General features: G+C 34.2%; 1 protein-coding gene across 3 annotated transcripts in view; it reads right to left on the bottom strand.

Annotated features, from left to right (window-relative positions):
• EYS (eyes shut homolog) overlaps nt 1-19,362 on the bottom strand; it is a 1,034,174-nt gene that overhangs the window by 966,837 nt on the left and 47,975 nt on the right. For 2 of the 3 annotated variants that reach the window (XM_080388796.1, XM_080388798.1), the window contains exon 1: nt 10,145-19,362. This exon is cut by the window's right edge and continues 47,975 nt beyond it. The gene's annotated coding sequence lies outside the window, so the exon portion shown is untranslated. Of the gene's footprint in view, nt 1-7,641; nt 7,673-10,144 lie in introns of all 3 variants that reach the window. The other variant, XM_080388797.1, reaches the window with a different exon arrangement.

Below are 19,362 nucleotides of genomic sequence, written 5' to 3'. Positions count from 1 at the left end.
GCTTTGCAGTTTCTAGTACAATACAGTGTCTAAAGTAGTGTCTGTATAAGAATATGGTTTGTGCAGGTATAAAAATGATTGCCATTCTGCAGATAAGCAGGTATAAACAGTTTAGACCTTGAGCTCAAGTACTACTATACTTAGAGGGCCAGAAGCACACAGATCTTTGAATCAGTCTTATCAAAGATGCACACAGCAACAACAAGTTGATTTCATAAAAGTGGGGAGATACGAAATGAAGACTACACCAAGTGGCATGTGTGGACAGCAGGAACATCTCTGATTCACAGTGAAGAATTTGCACCCGATATAGGAACGGATTGCCATCGACACATTTTTTTTCAACTTTCACATTAATGTGAGATCCTGCCGCTAATGTGCCATATAAATATGCCACTAAAACATAGTGTAAAAGGACTTTCTACACAAATGAAAATCCTATAAAAGATTAAGTATGCGATTCAGTGTCCTGCCTTGATTACAGGACTTTCTTGTGTCTTTGTTTTTAATAAGAAACATTTCATGTGCAATCTTCACATCACACTGTGTCTGACTTACTGTGTGAGGCACTTTAGTATAGCATGATTGTTTTTTTACTTCAGGCAGCCCTCCAGCTGCGGGCCAGCACTTGGTCAAACTGATTTGTTCTTGGCAGGAAGCTAAGAACACATAAGACTTTCAATTGTACATTATGACTTCGGGGGGTTGTGGTGGGAAATAGCCAAAAGTGTTATCTCAACCCTTTCAACGGTGTGCAGTTTGGTCTGCTAGTCAGTCACAACCTCGGCTCCTAGAAAGGGGTGGATTAATGGCAGGTTTCAGCAAATAATGCTCTTAAGTATACAGTGGTTTGGCAATCCTTTATGTTGCATAACTACTCTGGTCAATTGCATACTGATTCTCATTCTTCCAACAATGATTTTAATGAGCAAAGGAAATTTTACAACATGAATCTCTTCTTGTGATAAAGATTATTGCCAGGATTTGACAGGGTACGAAATTAAACCTATCCTCTCAATAATCTTGAAACTCTCATCTGCTGTCCCCTTCAAATGCCATAAGGGAGGTGACTGCTTGGACATTATCAGTCACAAAAATAGAAGGCAGGTCTGTGCTTCCTTCAACACAGTGAATCATCATGCAGAGACTGTATTGTAAGTGATAAAAGCTGCTACTTCTGCAAATTAATAAGCAGGAGAGAAATCAAGTCTTTTAATTTAGCTAAACAAGAAGGGGCCTAAGGATGAAAGGCAGAGCTTGGCCAAATTGACGTTTGGCAAAATTCCTCTTTTTTCATGTAGAGATGAAAATTAGTGTAATAGATCAAAAGAATCAGTCCATTCTGACAGTCTCATTTTTGAAAAAGCTTTACTTTTTTCTACATCGCCGTTTTGCACCCTCTTCTCTCACTTGTTATTAAGGTTGCTACCTGTACTATGTAACAAAGTGAGCCCGAAAATAATTTTTGTTTAACTAGATGTTTTGCCAATTAGAGTAATAGACATCGGTATTTCCTAAAAATAAAAATAAAAATAATAAAAATAAAGAATATCTTAAATTATTCCTGTTACAGAGATTATGTGAATAATGTCCCATAGTCTTTTGTCAACCTGGAAGATAAAAGTTCTGCAATTTAGACAAACTAACTGGCATATCAAGCATCCTTTATGTTGTAGTCATGGGCTTTTAGAATGTGTAATATTCATTAATGGCCATAACTGTTAACTAAACTGTTAACTAGTTTAGTCCAGGTGCTATGCTATTTGGGATGCATTAACAACAATGGGCTAAATTTACAGAACTTGTTGGCAGTGGTTCGCAACTGAGATAGCCTAACATTAGCTTGCAGTAAAGTAAATGTAATGCAGAACTGAAGAAGAAGACAAAATACACCATTATTTTCGGGAGAGGAGGAGATAAATATCTCCATATATATAGGATCATCAAAGTATTGCTTGAAAAATTGAACCTGAAAATCCATTTTTTCCTGTTTAGACAAATGCACATCCCCCAGGACTAAGGAAAACTAGATCAATGCTCCGTTACATTACAACCTTTGTGTAAGCAGCATGTAAGTTCTTCATCTTTACATATAACTATGTTTTTTAAACAGAGTTCATAATACTTCAGCTAAGATAATCTGAAAAATCAATACATTCAAGATTGTGAGATGTTGTTATGTGCACTTGTGGTTATAAAAGGGGAGATAACATTCAAGAGCAAAATAAGAAGATAGAGTTTTATCGCATTTTGTTTACTTTAAGGGTATTAAACACAAATGAAGCATGATAAGCACCTCAGTGTTTCAAGGTCTTGCCCCAGAAGTATCAACTGTCTCTTAGGATAAAAAGTAATATCATCTATTTTAAAAACAAGAGAACAATTCAAGACTGACTGTGTCAAGGTCATAATGTCCTAATACTTCTTCCCTTTATTTTATAAATCACCATTTAATTTTCACTACATAGATCCAGCCTGTAGAGATGCAACGTCTGACAATGAATGAAAGTAAATTATTTCCTAGGTAACAAGTGGGGAAAATATGGAGACATTGTAACAGAAATTGATTCATCCATGTAGTTGTACAATGATAAGAACATACACTTTTTAATGATGAAATGTCCTGAAGGTGTCTTTTTTACATGTATGTGAATATAACTAGCTACTGTGCTTTCAGCAATGAATCATCTATCTGTAAGAGGGCAAACATGTACTGAAGGCAGCAGCAACAGAATGGAAATTCTGATCAATAACATCATTACATCTGAGCTATAGTATGATTTGCAAAATGTCAGGAAACTGTCCAGTTAGGTTTTTACCTAAAGTGAACATAGGGTAGCGCTGCTCACCACAGAGAGAAAGTTAATAAGAGCAGTTTCTCTCATCAAAAACTACCTTTGCACTGAGTTTAATTCCCCTCCCATGGACAACAAATAATATACTGAGATTAGTCTGACCAATACTGAGAGCATTATAGAAGGTAAAGTTGATGTCCTTACACAATGACAAGGAACATTCCTTTTACAATAAATATTTTTCTAGGAAATTTTGTCCTCAAAATTTGCAAAGATGTGCAGGCACTTGACTCCACAGGTTTCATACCCTTTCCCAGGGATGCTGTATTGCATAGAATGCAACTGAACAGCAAAGGATGAGTTGCCAAAAGAAGGAAATTGCAAAGGTGTGGCAATATATCTACTCTTCCTAGTTTTCATTTATCTCAGTTTTTACAGTTTTCCCAAACCTTTATCCCTATGGACAAAGCTACAACAAATACAGGGTAAGAGTGATGTACCAAATAAGGACAAATATGTGACTCCTGCTGCTTGCAGCTGTTACCTGGTCACAAGTTCATGGCAGTGGGGTTAAGAAGCTCAAGAATAAGGGAAGCAGCAGAACAACTAATAGGCTCCAGAACGTCTCCATCTACCTGCAGCTCTGCAAATGGAATTTCACAAGAAAAGGAACACAGATTAAACAGGAGGACACACTAGTCAGTAGAAAAGGCTGCTCAGCTCTTTATTTTGGTTTTCTAAACACTTTACTTCAAACATACAGTAGTGCATAAAGAAATGGGAAAGTGCAGGGCTAAATCTATAGCTGAAGGAGGAGCTGTGCTACATAACATTTTCATCTGGATCAGGAATGCATTTTTATGTGAATATCCTGATTGTCCCCATGTACAGAGCTTCAGATAACATTACATAGCACATGAATAAGATTCCTTTCAAAAGAAATTAAACTAGAACATGCATTCCTGATGTGTAACTAATAAATCCAGCTGCTAACAGGCATTCAAGTCCCCAGGTAGAAACCAAAGATAATCCAAAATAAAGGTTCTGAAATGCATAATGTGGATACCAAGCCTTATGCATGAATGGTTTTGCTATCAAGATCCACTCCAACTGGGCCATGCTACTTGCTGTGTTGGACTGAAGCTTGTTGGCCAATGCTACCAGAGACACAAAAGGCATAATGTCTGGGATTTTGCACACCATGTCCAGTACTCTTCCAGATTTCCTTTGAACAACTGCTGTGTTGCAATCTGAGAAATAAATATTCACTGTAACCACATATGTTTCCTATTTAAGCGCTATGAGGAAAACCAGACAGAATTTGGGTATCTACACTCATCTGTCTACTTCAGGCAAGCTTTATCAGTGTCACTTCTCCTACAAAGACTCCTTCTTTTTGTGCCTGATCAGCACTTTTATTTCCTCTTTTAACGTAAAGTTGACCTTACTTGGGGAACTCATAGTGGGCTAAAATAATACTTTCATATTCAAAAAGACTCCAAATATACAAAAATTCAGAATATATTAAAAATTACATTGATTTGTTCCTTTCCTACCCACAGAAATAATGTTTTCTGTAAATTTTTTTCCGGGGAAACATTTTCATATCTGAACTCCTAAATGTTACTTGCCCTTACATTTCACTGTGTACTTAGATTTGACAGTCACACTTTATAGATAAACATTCAGTCTTGTGGTCGATATCAGGTAGCGGAAACTCCATTGCTTAAATTTATTTTTTCCCAGTTTCAATCTTCTAGATTTAGTTTCTATATACCAGTTTCTAAGTTATGCTTATAGTATTTGAAAAACATTTCACTAATATGAAATGTCCCTGTTAAGATATTTTAAGGGAACCTTTCAGTGTTTAATTTGAGAAGTCACAATCTTGAATTCTGTCATAAGAAGTCATGTTCAACAGCACTAAGTCTTTTGCAAATCCGTTTCCAATTTTCAGCATAAATGATGTTACATCACTGGTCTCACCACAAGCATATGTGGGAGCTTAATCATCCCTTTAATCTATTTTATTTTATTGTTAATTACGGAGTTAATCTGCTTCTATTTAAATTGCACATTGGAAAGTTTTTTTTAGAATAAATGTTATTTTCCTTTGAAAATGTATCTTTTTAAATTTCTCAATTTTATGTAACATTTAATTGATGATCACATATATTAATTTTAACATATTGTAAAACAATCAAAAGCACTTACAAAGTTAGGACTATGTGAAAAAATATCAAAATGAAATATACAATATTTTGATAATACTAATATTGCTGTTATGTTTGCACTTTTGTTCAGTATTATATGGCAATAGAACGTTGCACATATAGATGTATAAACATCAACACCAATTTCACTGACAGTCTGCAAAAGTAAAATTACTCAGAGATTTAAGTATTTCACAAACATTGTATTAATGAAGAATTAAAATTCCTTGGTAACATATGTAGTTAAATAGGACTGGAGGAGCACTAGATATTTGGTTCAATAGCTTAACATAAGAGTGGAGGAAGTGGAGAAATCATTTTGCATAGATCAAAAGAAAATAAATCACTGACCATTTATTTGGTTTTATTCATTGATATGAATGCAAAAAGAAATCCTTTTTTTTCTTCTCAAGACAACTCCCAAATTGTGCCCATCTTAAGACTGAACATATAATTTCTACTTCAACAGTTGCAAGGTAGATGTTATTTCAAAAGCTGGCATTTAGGAAGAAAAACAACCTTCTAGTCTAAGTAGCTCCGGTATTTTTCTAAATGTTCTGCATCCTTGTAAAGTTCTTTAAATACCAGTATTTGAGTTTTCCTCAGTATCTCACTGAAGCTAACCCAAATTGTATAAAATACCTAACAATTCAGTGAGCAAGCAGAGAAAAGTATAAGTAGATAAATTACAGGCTAAGGCCTCCTCAAGAAAATGCAAGAAGTAGCTTAAATCTTGCAAGAAGCAGGAGACTCCCAGGGAAATCCATGGTAATCTCTTCACTATAGAAGATCAACAACTCCACGTTTTCAAAATTGTTACCTATTTCAAAATTGTTACCTATCCTGGAGAAACCTAATCTCCTTCCTTTTGTCACATTAAAATCTTCCAGGCACCTTAAATTCCCTCTTCCTATGAAGGGTGAGCTTCATAACTCTTATTTCCCACCTAATTTCTTTCTTGTTTTTTATTGAACAGTGAGTGCTCTGTGCACCGACCCAAGAAGGGAAAGACCTGTGTGTAACTCATTCCTCTGCCTAGGAAATTTTAATGGCTATACCCCATCAATGACCTATGTATATGTTATTAGCCACGCAAGAAGCATTCACTCCCTCTGTGAAACAGCTGGTGTTCAGCAATTGTAGGTCCTTGCAGATAAAAAGAGAACAAAGTCTATGAGCATCTAATGAAAAAAAGAGGCCATAGAGTGCCTACCTTACAACCACTTATGCGACCAGCTTTACCTAACCACTCCTTCCCTGATGCATAGCATATTTACCCTATTTAAGTTTTGCAGTATTGATGCATGGAACAATAGCAACTAATGTCTTCAAAAGGAAGATTTCCAAAGGAACACACTGCCTGGAAGTCATACAGGGTTAGAAAAGCTAGTAAAAAATTGGGGGATCAGAAGACACCTAAAGACACAGCAGCAGCTTGACAATGTAAAGCACACAAAGATATTTTACAGCCTTAAACAATTAACACTTTTTAATAGAAAAATGAGTCTTAATCTATTTTGATGTAATAATAAATAATTATTATGATTTATAATTGCTGCAATAATTGGACTGATCCAGAAAGTCAATGTTCAAGATATATTAATAGCTAGTAACAGATTTTTCATCATATACCTTGGAAATCCTTATTAACCTTAAGTATCTTTCACATTTCAATATGAAATTTACATTAAATGCATTTTAGGATGAAGGTGACTTTTACTACAACTCTTGTCCAAGGCATACGTAGCAATAGACACATGGTCATCAGCACTTTGAATGACAGATTATGATCTAATCTGGCATTCCATTTGCACAGGCAGTTTTTCAGTAGATTTGACACTGATCATCTGTCCATCTTATTTGTTAACTTTATAAAAAGTTGTTTTTCTAAAAAAAATAATAAAGGCTTGCAATTTAGGATAGAAAATGCAGAGGTTTTATATCTTACTTCATAATAAGCATATTTTTCAGAGAAATGGTTTTGATTGGTGAAACCAATAACGTTATCAACTATCCATAACTAAATAAGTCTCAGGACTTTGGAGCTCAGATACTGGCACAAAAGTATGGATGCTAGGCTGACGGAATGGGGAGACAGTAACACAATGTGTCATTATGGACATGAAATCACCATGTGCCTGCATCTATCACAGTCAGTTCCTGTCAGCATGTACACTCTATACTAAATCTTATTTTCTTATAAATCTTCTTCTCTCTATCTACCAAGTATTTATGAAAAACAAAATAAAAAATCAGAAAACAAAAATCAAGACATGACACCAGAAAGAAAATAAACTCTCCCAAAAGGTTTTGGGAACACAAATAGGCTAGGTTTATGTTTGCCAAATATCATATTATCTAATATTTAACATTCATTACATAAATTTTCATGGTGGGAGAGTCTTTAAAAAACCCAAACACATAAATATTAAAACCTACATATTTTTTCACTATTCATGTAAAAACTCACTGGTAGTATTGAGAATGTGTATAAATAATAAGAACTGGAGGAAAACATGAATGAACCTGTGCGCCAACATCCACAGAATTTCTGCAACAGAACTGAATACAAAAAGTAAAAAATGTATCCCAAATTTGACAAATGTGTTTATGATTTGTTAAAATTTACTCACAATTTTTTGAGATGGATTACTTTTCTATAATCTAAAGAAAAGATTATGAAAGTTAAATTAGTGTGAATATCAACAAGAGCGAACACTAAGATGCAGATAAATATTTTTTTTTTTTTTTTTTTTTGTTCTCCAGGCCAAGCAGTTTGCTAATAAGTAAATTAATAAATTTTGCCTCCGTGTAGCTTAAAGACCCAACTATGTTCCCAGGAGCAAAACTGTTTCTCCAGAAATACTTCTCTGAATAGGATGGGTCGCTTTGTGTTTACAGTAAAATAATCCAAGGCCTGGCTAGGCACTTTTACAGCTCCAGTAATTATATTATCAAAATATCTCAAGATGTTATTATCAAAATATGGATTATTTTATTGAAATATCACTTGTATAGTAGAAAACTAACGACTTCATTTTGAGGAAAGAAAAAATTATTTAATAAGCAAGCTTTGATTAAGAAACTTGCTGAAAATCAGTACAAGTGTGTCCTGAGTTCTACAGCTGGTTCTGCTTAGACTGGTGAGTCTAGAGTGCTGCCCTGCACTGTGAGGACATACAGGATTATTTCTTTACTAAGTTGAGGTACACTGTACGCCATTTGTAAAGACCTATGTGTGGCAGGATGTGCGGGGGTTTTTGCTACTCTCCCATTACTATCTTCATATCCTTGTGAGAGAAAGATCTGTGCCAAAGGTCTGGCAAGTGTGGGTTTTTTCATTCCCTGTTCATCCTTATACCAGTCCAATGCTGCTGCTAGCATAATACTGTGTAGTCAAAATTCTGCTGATGTTTTACTTCCTGTCTTGTTGGAAAATGTACTAATTAGATACCTTAAATGCACAAACTCTTCTGGTGGGTTCATTCCTCTTAACAAGTGCCGTTTTTGTTGTGAAATGTTATGAACTTAAAACGCTATTTGTAAAGAAGGTATATACATCATCTTATGTTTAAAACATTTTAAATTACATGTTAAAATGATATTCTATCATTGTAACATATTTTCAGTAAATATTTACATGTCTTTCACATGATTATGCTCTCTCTTTCTCATATCACATCGTTCATTAGCAAAGGCCAGCAATCACTGATGTTACTTGGAAACAGCCCTTGGACAATGACTGTCATTGTCCTGGCTACTTCACCAAAGAGGTTTAACCTTTAATTAGATGACCATTGTATTTTAATGAAATTGCTTAAAGATGTCATACTAATCACTAGATTTATTTAGCAAATTACTTACAAATGTAACATGAAATTATAGTTATAATTCACATAACTTTTACAGTGATATAAAGATTAGTACAGCACACAATGGCATGATTTTAGTACAAAACAAATATATCTCGAAATGATCTCTGGAGTTACCTCACAAAAATGCAAAAATACTGATTCAGTGAAAGTTCTTGATACTTGCTGCAGAGTATCTTCCTCCTAGAGATGTCCTATCTGATTAAAAAATAACAAAACTTATTCTCAAAAATGTATAAACAAAAATGTTTATTATATAAAAATGGGTTTTCTTCAAATCTTCATAAGTAAAAAGCGACAATATCTTGGTTTAATTTGAGTAATAAAGCCATAGTCACAACTGTTTTGTTCAACATGTATCATAGCTTTCATGATTAACTAGCCCAAATTTTCTACACCCAGAAATGGCAGTAATTCAGACTTATTTCTGAAGTTGTTTTTAAAACTGTATCAACCACATTTTGTATAAATATTGCTTTCAAAATCGACTACTGTAACCAAGTAAAATCCCTTAAAAACATAATGCATGTTATCAACCGCCACACCAAAATAAGGTAAAAAATATAATGAGAAAGAATTGATAGTTATGAAAATGAAACTCAAAACTCCACTGATCTGGGAGCTGTCCATGCTAGCTAGGTGAGCTTTCTACTGGCTTTGGGAAAAATTGCCTGCCTTAGGAATGAGAAAAGCTAATTTCAGAAATGGTTTCTTTGTTTTTAGTGAACAGAGAAAAGCTTTTATTTAGAATATGTTAGTAAGTACAAACAGTCAGTCTTTAAATCATATTAAAAAAAATGTTTTGTAGTTTTTTCTGTATGAAAATTATACATGAGTTCTGGTCACAGTTTTTAATTATTATTATATATTTTGAGTCAAATATAGTCTATTCTGTGCACAATAACTCCCAAACCAGGTACCGCATAACTTGCATACTGGCATTTTGTCAGCTTTGAGAGGGAAAACAGTGTGAACACAGTAACATCAAAACTATCTTTAAACAACTTTGGAATATGTTCATCCCACCAAATGATAATCAAAAGTAAAGCTTTTCAAAAGTTATCTAAATAAGCACTAAAAGCCTTGTAACATCTTATGCTTTACAAAGTAAATTCATAAGCGCACATGTAGGCCTACATATAGCAGACTTTATCTTTCTAATCTGGTGATGAATACAGCAGGCCACCATCTGGTGTGCGTGTACACCAACAACCAAAATACAGCCCCTACAATTCAATAATCACAAACTTTAACTGCTACTTACCACTTCTTTCCAGATACAGAAGGTCTCAGATTAAATCTGCTTAAAAAAATGTAGAAAACCAGCATAAGATTAACCGGTTTTGTTCCAGATTTCAGATGCAGACTGTGAAGCGGGGAGAGCTCTTCTGTTGCTACGGAAACCTGACGCTCCGGATTTAATGACAGCATCAGATGGTATTGTACTGGAGATTGTCTGCTTGAGGGAATAGACAGCAATCCTGCTGATAAGAATTAAGAATGAATTCCAAATGCTTTCAGTTTGCTTTACTAGAAGAATTCTTCCGTTGCCTCAAATAAATTAATTTGATAATAGAGACAAAGAATTTATTTTTATGTTAGAAAAACTTATACCAGTGAAACATAATCTGTCTGGAAGCTCTCTAGACAGCTAACCAATCTTCTTAAAATGTTTAGTCAATACATAAGGTGTATAAAATTAATACTGTATTTCAAGTTCTTAGTCTGAAGAAGATATATTTTGCTTCCTCAAAACTTTTTAAACTGGCAACTTATAAAAAGGAAAATTCTTTTATGTTTTTGCTTTTAAGGTAATTAATTATTGCTAGAAAAGGATCCAGAGTGGAGAAATTTCCAGCAAATTTCAGATTCATAAAAGCCTGAAACTACTAAACTCAGGGATTTATTTCATACTCATTAATTTAAATTTGTAAATATTTTTATTGTGACATGAAGTTTAAAATACTATTATAATTAAAATAATAGTATTTCTGAACACAGCTTGCATGAATTGCAAAATGTCATCTGTCAGAACCTAGGCTGATATGTGTCTTTCTTTAATAAAGTCTTTTTCTACTTCACAAATCATTGGAGTTTCATTTCCCTCTGCTGATTACTTGATTGCTATCAGATGTATAAATTTCATAACAATATTTTCTGGAAATAAAGCCATGATTTAAATATCAAATCTCTCTCTTTTTTTTTTTTGTATCTGAGCTCCAGGATGTTAGATAATTATGACACTTATAGTAATATGCAGAAATCATATTTTTTATTTGATTGACAGTCTTTCATTCCAAGGTATTTTACAAACATATTATGTGTCCTCACCCACTACATAATTCTGGGAAGCCTGTTGACTGTATTCATAAAAACAACTCCCTTCCTTCAAGAAGAAGGCCCCTGCAACTTCACTCTCCAGAAGAGAGCAGAAAGGTCTGCCATTTCAAAAGTTGAAACCAAACATCACACAAGAGCAATTGTTCTATCTGCCTTTGAAGGTTAAAGATTGATTTAGGCATGCTGGGACTTAAGTCTGTACCTTCACGATACTTCAGTGTTTTAAACCTGAAGATAACACCATCAATAGACCTCACCATTAGCATCAAAGGGAATTTCTGATTATGTCAGTGGTAGGTCCAAGCAATAACTTGCCTACTGTCCTTAAAGAGAGAAAAAAAAAAAAAAAAAAAAAAGGAAGAAGAAAAGAAGAACAAACAACAAAAAGCAGCGGCAAGCAGTAGAAGTTCCCTATAATATGTGTTCTTTGGATCTTAAATAATACTATTTATTGTTGCTCCGTAGTAAGAGTAAAACTTCATGAAAAAATGGTTCAGTTTGAACAATAAATTTTCCCTATTTAATTCTGAATAAGAGTTAGGAGGTTTAAGATAAAGAGTAGGTTTTTCTTCAGCAACAACAGCAACAACAAAATAATACTACTTTAGAGTCGGTATAAGTAATCTTGGGTTAAATATTCTGCTACCCTTTGATTTAGTTAACAGTATCTTCAGAAAAAAATAGATTTATTTTCAAATTAAGATTGTTTTGAATAGAAAAGAGCTTCTTTTTGAATAGTCAAAATGTGTTAGCAATTCACAAATTAACTATATTCTAACTTTGTGTAAAATTTCCTCATATTTTAGCCCAAGCTGCTCACCAGTTTCAGTCTGAATTTCTTGTTCTGGACAACTTGTCCCCAGTTTCTCTTTGGGCAAATGTAATATTTGTCAAAACCAATAAAAAACCCACACAGTATATGTTGTGCAATAGCTTTGACAACCTCCTAGAAGGAGCATTTCCAAAAGGTACCACTACAGAATACAATATGAAAAATAATATACAGTATTTGAACAGAAAGCATTGCATGTGCATTCATCTTTCTTATCTTAGAGTTAGAAATAAGAGCCTTGAAGAGGCTCCAACAATGGCTTTTAGGGAAACATAAGGGAAAAATTATTCCAAAGTTTTTTGAATTAAGGTAAATTATTAATGGAGGTTACCTGTCCAAAAAAATGGGGAAAAAAATTGACATGACAGTAATTAAGACTATGTTAAAATCTAAATATAATAATTTTAGAGTAAATTCATTAAAAGTAAAAATTTTATTTTTGAAACCTACTTCAGTGCATCATGCGCAAAATACAACTCACACAGAAGCTGAAAATATTTTAGATGAATTTCTGTTTTTAATCACTGTGACCTATGGTCTCTCTCTCCCCCCCCCCCCCCCAATCCCATCCCCCCCCCCCCCCCCCCCGCCTTCTGATTTGCAGAGTGTGTGTGTTATAAAAAGTTGTTAAGAATGACTTTATCATCTCTGAAAAGGGAGAAAGCCCTCACTCCTGAGAAGGAACTGGCCGTACTTAGACAAAGTCCCAAAAGCTACAGGATTTTGCAAAAAGAACATGAACTAAGAGAATGACAGTGAAAAGTGGAAGTCTGAATTCTATGCAGAGACTGACAAACTGCTAAGAAGATTGAGAAGCACTAAGGCTTTCATAGGCCATAAGTGGGCCAAAAGAAGATCATGGAGTTGCTATTATAACTCAAAAAGTCACTGAGCAGCTGAAACCAAGTTTGGGAGTGTGGGAGAGGAACTCCCAGTGATGACATGCATAAGAAGGGGCAGAGCTGCTTATAAATTCATTTCTATTCTCTTTGTGCTATTTATTCTGAGTTTGTTTCTTATTCAAAATCTTCACTGTATCAGTGGCTTTTCAATAATGTTTTGCTCTTTTTATCTGAAAAACAATATTTTATTTTATTTTATTTTTTATGGAACTCCTAAAGGAAAAAGAAACACATCCATGTTGTTAGTTAAACAAAGGCTTTTCAGTCTTGAACACCTCCAGAATGCTAGCAACAGTGAGGAGATAAAGAATTACATCGCAACATATTAGACATAAGATATAATGATAATAGTATGTGTTTTCTTCAGGTGAGTATAAAATAATTTTATTCTGATAAAATGCTTTCTTTAGAAGACTGTGTTAGGGCAGCTAGCAAATGACTAGGCCACTTGATCACTGCAGCTGGAGCAGGACAATAAACCTGACGCATTGTTCTGACCTTCTGACCATACAAGTTCATTATCAAAAGGATCTAGGTGGGAATGAAGAAGGATGATTTCCCTGGCTGGCCAGCTTGATCTAGACAGGTGGATCCAGCATCCTGGTATCACAATGCTGGTGATCCTTCCAGGCCTGATGGCATTGGCAGCTACTCACTTTTTCCTAACAATGTGTAGGATGAATTTAATCAGGCAATGGAGATGACATGTACCTTGGAAACATGTTGATGATATGCTTTTTAATCCTCTTTTATTCTAAAATTTATTTTAGCAGTTAAAAATGCTTAGCGAAGCCTGAAGAAACCTGAAGTGACTGTTAGATGAAATGAAAATCCTTATATTCAGGTAATTTACCAGCAATGAATAATACTTTAATGAATTTAAGCCACTTGTTTACATATCTGTATGACAGAATTATTCTCTCTTTAAAGTATTATATAATACTATGTGAAAATGCACTACCCAAATACAACATGAAGGAAAATATATGTGAAATATCAAAATCATATCTTGGAAAACCAGAGTTGTAACAAATTATCTTTACAGGTAGCTCAATTTACCAAGATAGTTAGCATTTCAAGCTGTATGGGGATCCTACCATGTCCTCTTAGTAAATTGCTTGACTACTAATTCTAAGGTGTATCACTTCATGAATTAATATAATTCAAAAATTTATGTTTAATGCAAGTATTTATTAAGAGAACAGCATTTTTTTTTGTTCTGGGCTCAGATTTAATAGCACATCAATGTGGAGAGGCATATCAATGTAGATATCATATCAAGAAAAATCAAAAGTTCTCCCTGCCCACCAATATTGCAGTCCATGTTGCCAGTCCTGTGGTTTGCAAGAGATTAATTCCTTTGCCCATACTCCCCTCTCCCTTTAAGCTTTCTAACTGCTCAACCCCCCACACACAACTGGACTACATAGGAAATTACCTGTAAGTAATTCTAGTCTCACTTTACCTGTGTGCATCATTTCTTTCTGTTCCCTTGTGAGAGCTATTCTTTTTTGGGCAAAGACCATATATTTTGTCACTTCACTATTAAACACATACATTTGAAGCTACATAAAAATGTTAAGTAATGAACAATAGAAAGTAATTCAGAACTCTCTCTTACCAGAACCTAAATCTGGCAAGATTTCAAGGAAACATTATTGGAAGCAAAGTAGGAACAGCCATCAGTGAACTACCTATAGGTTTATGTTTGGTAGCAGCTTAGAGCATACAGCTCTGTATCTATATAGATATTACTTCATCTCATCCCTTCAGTATATATACATATATATGAAACCTAATAAATAAAATAAGCACTTCAAAGCACTGTGGTTCATGTTGTTATATTCCATATTGTCATACCTATAACTCAGACATTGTATAGTATATACATATCCTAGTGATAGAACATTTCATATATATGGCATAGTGATTAGCATTTTTGTACTCTATTTGTTATGAATCTGAACATCTGATAATTAGTTATTAGTTTAGTCATTTTACAGTAAACAGAGTCATACTTTTTTATGTAAAGAGCAAAAATATTTTGTCACTGGACAGGCTGTTTCATTACTGGACTACAGTTTCTATTAGTTTTTTTACAAGAACACATTTACTATCATTTAAATTATACATTTATTTTCCATTTCCTGATGTTTTTTATCATAGCTTTTATCCAAGTATTTCAACTTCAACGGCTATTATTTGAAAGGAACTACATAAATACCTGTCTTAACCACGTCACACTATCCAAATAGTTAAAGCTGATGTGCAGATCAGTGGCAAATACTGGTTTGTGAAGAAGCAGGTCCAGATTTTCTGGCCTACATTCCTAGAATGAGTAGCAAATATTGGTTTAGGCAGAAGGTCCAGATTTTCTGATCCACATTCCCACAATGTCCTTCAGGAACCTGATCGGTTCCCTCAACTGCACCCTGGCCCTGAATCCATGGAACAATGACAAGGCAGCATATAGTTTCATACAAGAAGTATAAAACAAGATGTCATGAGATTAGATTGGAATCCTGGCTAAAGCAGTGAGCAGGAGAATGGGAAAGAGAAGAATACACCATGACAGTGATGTGTAAGGAAATAGGGAATGTATTACTGGCTTCCAGATACAGAGTAGAAAACTAATGAAAGCGTAGGGCTTTTTGTTGCAATCTCAGTTTGTAGGACTGAGGATAAGCATGAAAAATAAGAGAATTATTCTTATTTGAACATGCAGCATCACACAGAACTGGTTTATTGTTGCTATTGCTTACACCTCTACTTGGCTACATGAGCAAAAGCTAGAGAAATTGGGTATGAAATATTGTCACTAAACTGGTGAGGTTTATAGATTTTCACCAAAGCATGTGTTCCATCTACATTTACCTCCTTATATCATAGTCATATTTACCTTTTCCATTATATAGTCTGGATTTTGGTTTTGTAGGGTGACATATTTCAGTATTACAGGTGTGGCCACATCATGCCTGGATGTGTGACCTCAGGACCAGAGAACAGGATCTGCCATTGTTCAGCTAATAGGGAAGAAACCTTATATGTCACTCAAAGGAAAGTAGATCTCTCTGAAGCCATCTTGTAGCTTTCTGGGAAGTGGAGTATTATAGCTATTAATGAATAATCTTTATCAGCTTGTTGTAAAAACATGAATGTAGTTTTAATTTTATATTTTTTTAATGAAATATGTGAACCATTATCCACAACATAGATAAATTTGTTCATTTTGAATTCTTTCTACTGAATAATAAGCAGTTAAGTCTTTGATATTAAGGTATCAATTATGTTATGTCAAGGTATTTAGAGAGATACTAATGTGACTTTCCAAAAGTCCTTGCATGATGTTGGAAAAGTAAATGAACATCATTTGCATTCCTGTCATGAATTTATGTTGTCAGATTTATTTTCTTCGCAGTTTCACATGCCTTTTAGGAAATAGATTCTTATGCTAAATGCTGTCACAGATTTATATTTTTTTGTTTGGTGTGTTTCAATATTAAAAAAAAAAATATCTATTGTCATAATGAAAGGGACTATGCATTATCTCTTCCCTTATTTCATCTATAAGACCTCAGGATAGTTTCTTTTCCTCTGTGGGATGCCAGTGAACATTTTCCAAATAACAGCACAGAAAATAAAATAAAATAAAAAAACCCCACCAAACAAAACAAAAAAAAGGAACCCCAAAACTACCTAGGCCTAGACTCCTGGGCATATTATATGCTAGGTTGGAACTGCAGGATAATGAATCTCAAGCACGCTTGTTCTCCAGAATAGACCTTTTGAACCACATTATGATTTCCGCCTTTCCAAGAAAACAAGATTGCATAGAGGGATGACGCATATCTGGCTCTTGTCTTGACATAGATTCAGAATGTTTTTAAGGTGTAGCACAGAACATAACAGACACACCAAAAACTGTGAATACCACAGTTTAACCCTGAGGACTTATGGTTTTGTTCTCTGTGCCTCTTTCATCTCTTCTGTTAGAAGGTCAAAGCCAGCTATGTCAAAAACACCAGTCACCAGTTTGTGCCTTTACTACACCTAAGATCCAACATAATTTACAAAACTAAAATTGCCCTACTTACTCCACCTACATGATTCTGTCTGATAAGTATGCTCAGAATATGTATTCTCTCATTCAAAACACAACAAACACTTGTATCAATTGTGTCTCCTCTCATTCAGTAGCCAAAGAATTCAGCTCCACAATGTGGAACTAGTTGATTTCGGCTCCTCCATCTTCCAAAAGTTTCACTGAAATTTGGACTATTCTGATACAAAAAAACCTCTTGCTGACAACTTCTATTCAGTATGAAATACTGACATTATCATTATCATTTGTTCTGTTGCTTAGTGATCATTTAACTATTATAAAATTATAGCATGATACCAACAGAAAAAATGCTATTCCCTTTTTTACTTTCCCATCATAGTCACCTAGCACTTTAGAATGTGCTGTACATAGACTGTTCGTCTGCAAAGAGCAGAGGTTCAAATGTATACTTCAACAAGATTTTTAAGAGGCTTGAGAATGGTCTCCTCAAATATCTTGAATGCTCTTCTCATGTAGCAATGTTGTGCATAGGAACTGCTCCTCTTTCTTTTTGAGAAAGAACAAGTGTTTATCTGTTCTAGGTGATGGATAAACTCAGCTTATTCTATATGGCTTAGCACAGAGAAGAGGTTGGTAGTCTCCTCTGGAGTGGGGTAATCATACAGATGTAGGTTTGCATTTTATCCAGTGCTAGTGGGCAAGTGGTCCACAGCAGAATTCATGCAGGTTTCAGGCTGTTCAACTGAACTTGGCTGAACTTACAATTTACATTCCAGTGCCACTATCTTTCATCTAAGCTCAGCTTCACTTGGGATGAATTCAGATGATTATTTCTTCAGCCACAGTAATTTCAAAACAGTAAAAAACACTAGAAGAGAAAATGTTATTTTCTAAGTGGCTTCTTTATTGCTTTGCTCTTTCTGTAGTACTACAATATAAAATATAGCCATATAATGGAACTTCCTCTGCTTAGAGTTATATTTTGTGTGTTAAGCTTTCATATTAAGAAAGAAACTTTTTTCTTTTTTTCTTTTTTATTGCTAGTTTATTTATGACTTTATAAAGAGTTAATTTATGACTTTGCATAGAATAAAAGAAGAAATGCAAATGCTGTATTTGTTGGATAAAAGAAAGATGTGAAATCAAATAAATTCTGGAATTTGACCATTGCCATTATTCAAGTACAATATTAGCAATATAATTTAAGGTAATATATGCTTGAGTAACAACTTGAAATTATGAGGGTAACAACATAAGACAATGTTTCATATAGCACTTAAAAAGAGTCCAGGGACATCCTGATGTCTAGGAGGTTATTTTCTCTTTTCAAATCAAACCTCTGGATCCTATTCCCACTGTGAGGGGACTTGAGTGACTGCCATTAATGATTCAACCTTGAACAGTTCCCTATTGTTTTGGAAGGACAGGTATATCTCTACCTCATTTTCTCTTTCTCATCTTTACCACTTAGAACCATTACTCTGGCCACTGGTCTTGAGCTACATGCCAAGAATGGTGAAATCTAACAAAATGTCAGAAAATTCAGGCATATTTAAAGCTTCAAAACCAAAAGATACAGTTCATGCACTGATACAAATAGTTACAGTTTTTAATTTAGCTTTTAACCCAGGGGAGAGTATTTCACCCTAAGGATATTTATTTATAAAGATATATTAGGTTACTGTAGGCCACAATATCAGACTCTAGGGCTTTTTTATAAAGTAACCTCCAAATCTGCTAGTAGAACACTAAAAAATAAAGTAATAAAAAACTTTTATATGTGCTTTCTGATATAACCACTTGTACAAAATACATTATTTTAAAATTTTCCTGACATTACTTCTGTCCATACTTTAATTTCTACTATAAAAAAAGCACTTGTAAAAACCGTGATCTTTAATTTTGAAAGTTCAGGTTCATAAGATATTCTCTCATGTTGCAGTTTTAATTGTCCTCTGATTAGTCTTACTATATTTAAATGCAATAGGCATATGAGATTTATATCTCTTTTAACTTGACTTCAATCCCTTTCCCAATACCTCATAATTATTCTGCTTTCATATCAGATCCTGTAAATGAAGAGTCTCTTTATATGTCCACATTGGTCCCATTAACATTAATAGTAAATGCATCCATGCAACAAGCAGAGAATAAGTTAAATCTTTTATTTCTTTCTCTAGAATACATTTCTGTAAATTCAGAGCGTACAAATGTCTGGTTCATGACTTATTGATCTGAAATGTAAGTGAACTCATGCTATAGCATGGGTTTGAGACATCCATATAAGTGTCAGGAGACTGAAATTATTTTCCAAGGTCTTTGCTAGCTAGTGGGAGCTACTTCCT

The sequence above is a fragment of the Falco punctatus genome, assembly GCF_963210335.1.
Source record: "Falco punctatus genome assembly, chromosome: 5".
Taxonomy (NCBI): Eukaryota; Metazoa; Chordata; class Aves; order Falconiformes; family Falconidae; genus Falco; species Falco punctatus.
This window is presented reverse-complemented; position numbering and strand designations above follow the sequence as displayed.